Source organism: Cornus florida, unplaced genomic scaffold (genome assembly GCF_030987335.1).
Source record: "Cornus florida cultivar Cherokee Brave unplaced genomic scaffold, ASM3098733v1 CherokeeBrave_3.0.0_Hap2_Chr08, whole genome shotgun sequence".
NCBI classification, from domain to species: Eukaryota; Viridiplantae; Streptophyta; class Magnoliopsida; order Cornales; family Cornaceae; genus Cornus; species Cornus florida.
This window is the reverse complement of record NW_026775578.1, coordinates 48,825,589-48,832,216: the sequence shown is the minus strand read 5'-3', so window position 1 is coordinate 48,832,216 and position 6,628 is coordinate 48,825,589. Positions and strand designations below refer to the sequence as shown.

General features: G+C 42.6%; 1 non-coding gene across 1 annotated transcript; it reads left to right on the top strand.

The window, feature by feature from the left end:
- The first annotated feature begins 6,521 nt into the window (after window positions 1-6,521).
- Window positions 6,522-6,628, top strand: LOC132272195 (small nucleolar RNA R71). The gene has a single exon (XR_009469983.1). It is a non-coding gene; the product is annotated as a small nucleolar RNA R71 (small nucleolar RNA).

The window sequence follows — 6,628 nt, the reverse complement described above, 5'->3', positions numbered from 1 at the left end:
TTTTCAATGCACTACTAGCCCAATTGGGATATAACCAATTCAATAATCAACAAAGCATGTACCCCACAAATGAATGCTAGTGTGCACCGGTGCTAGTGTAGAATCCTAGAATGAATCTCAAAACAATCACAAATTCAGGATGATGTGGACCACAAATGCAAGCAAGATATCAATCTTTTGAAAAATTTACTCCTAAATGGCATCCTCAAGGCATACAAGGAGTATTGAACTCTCAAGTCAAGCAATTTTTAAATTTTAAGCAATATAGTCCTCAAAAGATCAAAATCATAGCTAGAAATGGACCAAGTATAGAAATATCCCTCAAATACACAAGACATGCTCAAAATTTGAATTTTAAAGTAACACTGAAACATACACCAATACCCCCAAACTTAAACTGCACATTGTCCTTAATGTGTGAAGAGAACAAAGGAAAGAGTATACCAGTGCTTTAGACATGAATGATCGGGATAGAAGTATCCAAAGTGGGTGGCATGACCCCCCCAAACTTGGGATAAACTGTGGTCCTGAAAAGTTTGCACTCGGATAAACTCATTAGATAACAAGATAGGATAATCAGTGCACAGTGGACATGCAAGTGTAAAATGGGATAAATAGAGAATAGAGAGAGAGAGGTGTAAGAGTGGTCCTGAAAAATTGAGCAGCACTCTCTCACTGAAGTCACTGTGGTGTACCTGATGGAGTCAAACATACAAATATGAGATACTAAGAGACATCCATAATCAAAAAGCAATATATAGAGAATATAAAATGCAGGTACATCAATAAAATAATAAAGCCGACAGACCGGTCGCAAAGTATAATACAGTAACAGTGACAGTATAATACAGATCCAGAATAAAAGAAATAAAAGCATAGAACAACTGGAAGTAGAGTCCCAGGAGGCCTAATCGTGAAGATCTGCAGTGGCTGGAGGTGCAGGTGCGGGTGCAGGTGCAGGTGCAGGGAGTCGGCTGGAGAGATCGGCAAAGCAAGCCATGACATCCGCCCTGAAAGAGGTGAACTCAGCTCGGTGGGCAGTGATGTCGGCTCGCATGGCTGCTACATCATCTTCCAGTGTCTGCAAGCGTGCTTCGAATCCGGGAGTGGGAATTGGAGACTCAGGCAGAGATGCCTCTGAGAAGACTCCCAAACTCGCTCCTGAGCAGCGGCTCTATCACTGGTATCATCGGCATCAGCATCATCTGCAGCATCGGCATACTTCTCTGCAGGTCGCTCTAGGTCAATGTCCATGCGATCGGTAGCCGGACCAACTGGTGCGTCGTCATCTGCGATATCTGCTGCTGCTGGAGGTGCCGGCTGTGCTTGGGCTGCCTCCTCCTCCTCTAGTTCAGCTGCTGCCTCTACAGCTGGCTCCTGAAGACTCTGAATAAGAGCATTGTAGCTCTTATTCCAGTCGATCCTCCTATAGAAGCTGGACCGTGCAAGGGGTTCCTCATCTGGGGGCACTCTGTAGCGCTGGTCAAGAAGGATCTGTGTGATGAGGTGTCCGAAGGGCAGGACCTTGGACCACATAGGGTCCTTCCTGGAAATGAAAGAATCATACAACAACCTCATCACGCTCCAGATGAGGACTGGGATAGATACCCAGCAGCCCATGTAAAAAGCGTAAAGAGCTGTCAAGTAGTCATGACGCCTCTGGATCTTATGGCCCGCCATGTAAATGTTCGGAAGAGAACTGTGTCGATGAACCAGAGGTCGTCAGGCAAGAAAGTCCTGGTGGCGAATGTCTGACCACCGGCATGATGGCCTGTCAAGGAGACAGCCATGTCAGAAAATGAAGGCCTATGCAGCCTCGGGTATGTCTCTACAAGCTCAGGTAGACACCGGTGTGGGCACCGGCAAGCACGGGCCAGAGTGTCAACTGTGATGACAATCTCGTGGCCGTCCAGTGTAGTGATCATCTCTGCGGTAGATCGTGGCGAGGGCCGGAGATGCTGAAAGAATAGCCGCACCAGTCGCGGGTATACAAGGCCGGTGACTGGGGTAAGGATGGCTGAGAGGCCCCGTTGCATGATATCCTGATAGCAAGACCGGGTCAGGATAGACTCAGAGAAGTACTCAGTATCGAAGTACGACTCTTGAGCCACGGTCATGGCTGCATATCTCGGCAGCAACTGGTCATGGCGCTGAGCCGGTAGAGGTGGCTGCGGTGATGGCATGGCGGCTGCATCTGCCTGATGGCGCGTATGAGAAGGTGATGGTGTGAAGGCTGGAGGAGCCTGGGATGTAGATGGCACGTGGTCAGCTCCCTCCTCAGCCTCGTGGGATGGGGACTGAGGGGGAGTAGCCTGTGCGGGCTCCTCCTGAGCATGAGATGGCTCTGTAACGATCTCTATCCTGGGCCGTATATGTCTGCGGGGTCGCTGTGGTCCCGAAGATCGCTTGGCTACTGTCTTGAACCGCGGAGGCATGATTTGTAAAAAGACAAGAAAATTTCAATATATAAGTCAGTGCCAGATATATAAGAATTTAAATGCATAATAGAAACATGTATGTCAAATAAGATAGACAAAATATGGATGACATGAATCTATGATAATGATAAAATGTGAGTCATGCTAAGTAATGTAGGTATAAAATGCATCCAATGTGGAATATCACAGGCATTGTGCATATAAAGATAGCATGAAGACGACACAAGATGAATGGAGTGTGTATGTGTGATCTTTGAAAGTTCGATCGATCGAACTTTAAGTTCGATCGATCACAGAAATTTTCGATCGGTCGAAGTGAAAAATGTTCAAAAGTTGGATCGATCGAAGTGAATTGGATCAATCCAACACTTAGATCGATCGAAGCATGAAAGTGCACAAGATTGGATCGATCGAAGGTAGTGAAATGAAGTTCACTACTTCGATCGATCGAAGCACAAGTTCGATCGATCGAACTGTGCGAATGCCGAATCTGAAAAGTCGCAGATCTGTGAGCTATAGAGTACGGGGCCCACACAAACGTGTTTGTGGGCCCATTTACACACCAAACATCTAATCCTCAACACCCAAACACTCCCCAAATGCCAAATCAAATCAAAAATCCCCAATTTTGGTTCGGCCGAATGCATGTGTGTATATGTATATCATAATCATGAAATTGATGCTTCAAAATGGATGATTAATACACATACAACATAAATCAATATAGAAAATCATGAATCATGCATCGATTAAACTTTTAAATCAAGAAATGGCTCGCGGTTTACCTCAAAATCTAGAGGGATGAGATGAGAGAGAGGGGGCGAAGCCGCGGTGAAAAAAAAAAAAAAAAGAAAGCTTGAGTTGGCCGGAATTTGCTCGCCGGAGATGGGGAAGATGATTGGGAATTGGGTTTTTGCCGGATTAGGATGAGATTGAGAGAAGAGGGAGACTAGGGTTCGGTTTCCTTTTGAAATTGGATCGATCCAAAGTGATCGATCCAACTCGGTTATATTTTAAAACACGATATGCAGAGTTTGATCGATCGAAGATGGAGTTCGATCGATCGAACTTAGGTCTCCACTCTTAATGGCATTTTTTTGAAATTTTGGATTTTTTTGTCATTTTTTTTTTGTCATTTTTTTTTTTTTTTTTTGAAATGAATTTTGAAAAATCAAAGGAAATTAAATTAATGAGATGCAAATTTCGATCGATCGAAGAAAAATTTCGATCGATCGAAGAGGATAAAGAATGTACAAGTTTAAGGGTTCAAGAGTTGACACGTGTTGGAACCTTGGATCGATCGAACTTGGAATTCGATCGATCGAACATGAAAATTTTTGAAAAGTCCCGAGAGCATGCATTTTGGAATTTGGATGCAGGTCCAAAATTTTTCTAAGTGTTGGGACTTATGATTGATCGAACCACATGTTGGATTGATCGAAAGGTAGTTCGATCGATCGAAATGGTTTACGATCGATCGAACTTTTGAAAATTTAGAGATCCCGAGAGCATGCATTTTGGAATTTGGATGCAGGTCCAAAATTTTTCTAAGTGTTGGGTGCAAAATGAGAGCTGGATCGATCGAGTCCATAGTTGGATCGATCGAACCAAAACTTGGATCGATCGAAATTATGCCTAAATGCTCAAAATGACTTGAATGCTCATGCAATCCCTTACTCAGTTCCTTCCAATGTATACGAACCACAAAAACAGTATCTAGACTTCGCAAGAATCAAAATGCAAGATAAAAATGAGGGAGGAATAGGGTTTTGACATCCTACGAATTTCGGTGCTAGTCTTTAACGTCTCTAGCAAGACCTAGGGTTCTTTTAACCCGGATCAAAGATCTTGCAATGCATCCCCTCCTTTTTGGGATGAGAGATGTTTCGAGTCACTCCCAACAAATGGTTCTTAGAAGAACTTGTTGGGGTAAACTCAAAAGACGTCTTGAGTTCCTTGTCAAAACTTTCCTTGGGCTTCCACGCCCTTTCACAACAAGAGTTCGAAATCACTTTTCTTGCATGCAATGCTGAAGATGAAGATGAAGGCTTTGAAACATTGTTCATGCACAAAAGCTCATTCCTTTCACAAGCAAGATCATGATATTCCCCTACCACATTAACCTCTTCCTCATATTTGTCAAATGGATTGGGTGTGGGGTTAAAGATGTTCAACTTCACTCTCATGTGCCCAAAAGAAATCTTCATTATCCCCGTCCTACAATTTATGTTGGCATTTGAGGTTGCCAAGAAAGGACGGCCAAGGATAACTGGAATTTGGTTCTTTGGATTGGGCACCGGTTCCGTGTCAATGACGACAAAGTCAATCGGGAAGAAGAACTTATCAAAATTAATCAACACATCCTCAATTATCCCCCTAGGCTTCTTAATGGATCGGTCGGCAAGTTGTAAAACCACCGACGTCGGTTTCAATTCACTTAGGCCCAATTTGACATAAACCGAATGGGGAAGAAGGTTAACACTAGCCCCTAAGTCAAGAAGTGCCCGGTTGATGACATGTTCACCAATAACACAAGATGTTGTAGGTGCACCGGGGTCCTTAAACTTTGGCAAAGTGTTGTGTTGTAGAATGGAACTCACTTGTTCGGTTAAGACCACTTTTTTTGATGTTTGGCTCTTGTTCTTCCGCTTTTGGGTGCATAAGTCCTTCAAGAATTTGGCATAAGCCGGAATTTGCTTAATTGCATCCAAAAGTGGAAGATTGACTGTGACTTGCCTAAACATATCCATTATCTCATTGTTCTTGGTCTTTTACCTTTCTTTTGAAATGGACCCTTTCAAGGCATCCGGAAATGGAGCTTTTTCAAAAACTCTTTCAGCATTTTCTTTCAAAGAATTTTCAGCATTGGACTTGTTCGATTCATTGGATTTCAAATCACTTTTCAAAGAAGAATCATGAATAACATTTTTCAAAGAACTTTTCTCAAACACATTTTTCAACACTGTTTTCAATGAATCTCTTTGGAAATCATCTTTCAACTCACAATTTAAGGGCTTCTCATTCTCAAGATCATGCACATGCAATGAAGGAGGAATAGTGTGTGGAACGGGACGGGTGACAACTTGAGGTTGTACCGGTTCACTCTCTTCATTAGGCATTCTAACTTGATTGTCTACTACCCTACCACTTCTCAAGGTTGTTACCGCATTGACATGCTCAACATTATGCCTTTCCAATGAGGATTTGGTTTCTACAGCACATTGTTGTTTGATTGGGGCCTTCATATGCATCTTTCCCTTCTCTCTAGCATTAAGTGTTTCAGCTATTTGCCCTACTTGGGTTTCTAGCTTGGCAATTGATTGAGAATGAGAATGCAACAATTGAGTATTTGCTTCTAGAGTGCCCAAAACATTTAAAACCTTTTCCTCAAAAGCGGAACCTCTAGAATTTCCTTGAGAATATGATTGGTTAGGAAAAGGAAAACTAGCAAATTGATTTCTTTGTGAGTTATATGGTCTTAAACCTTGGGATCCTTGGTTTTGAAGTGGAGGTGGAATGTATTTCCCTTGAAAACCGCCTTGGGAAGAGTTCGAGCCCTCCCCTTGGTTTTTCCAAGAAAAATTAGGATGATTCCTCCAACCGAGATTGTAATGGTTACCATAAGGATTGTTCCCTTGGTTCACAAATGTTGCATTAACTTGCTCAATGGGTTCATTTTGAATTTGTACATGAGGACAATTAGAAGTAGAATGAAGAACACTAGAACAAGTCATACATGATTCATTTTGAGCTCTAGGAGAATGGTTAGGAAAGGAAGACACTTGATTCGCCAAGTTTTGATTGATCAATTGATCAAACTTTTGAGATAAAGACTTCATCTTGGCGGTTATATCATTTGAGTGGTCAACTTGATGCAAGCCAACACTATTCCTACCTTGAGAATTTCTACCATTCCTAGATGACAATGTTCTATGCAAAGAGTTTTCACTCATGCTCTCATAAAGACGTCACACGTCTTCCTCTTGCCGGTCTATATAAGAACCTCCCATTGAAGCATCAACCATGCCTTTATAATTGTCTGATAAGCTTTCAAAGAAGAATTGGACCAATTGCCATTTAGGCATGTCATGGTGAGGACACTTCCTAAGCAATTCATTGAAGCGTTCCCATGCCTCGTGGAAAGTTTCTCCCTCCCCATGTGTGAATTCCCTAATGGCGGTTCTCATAGT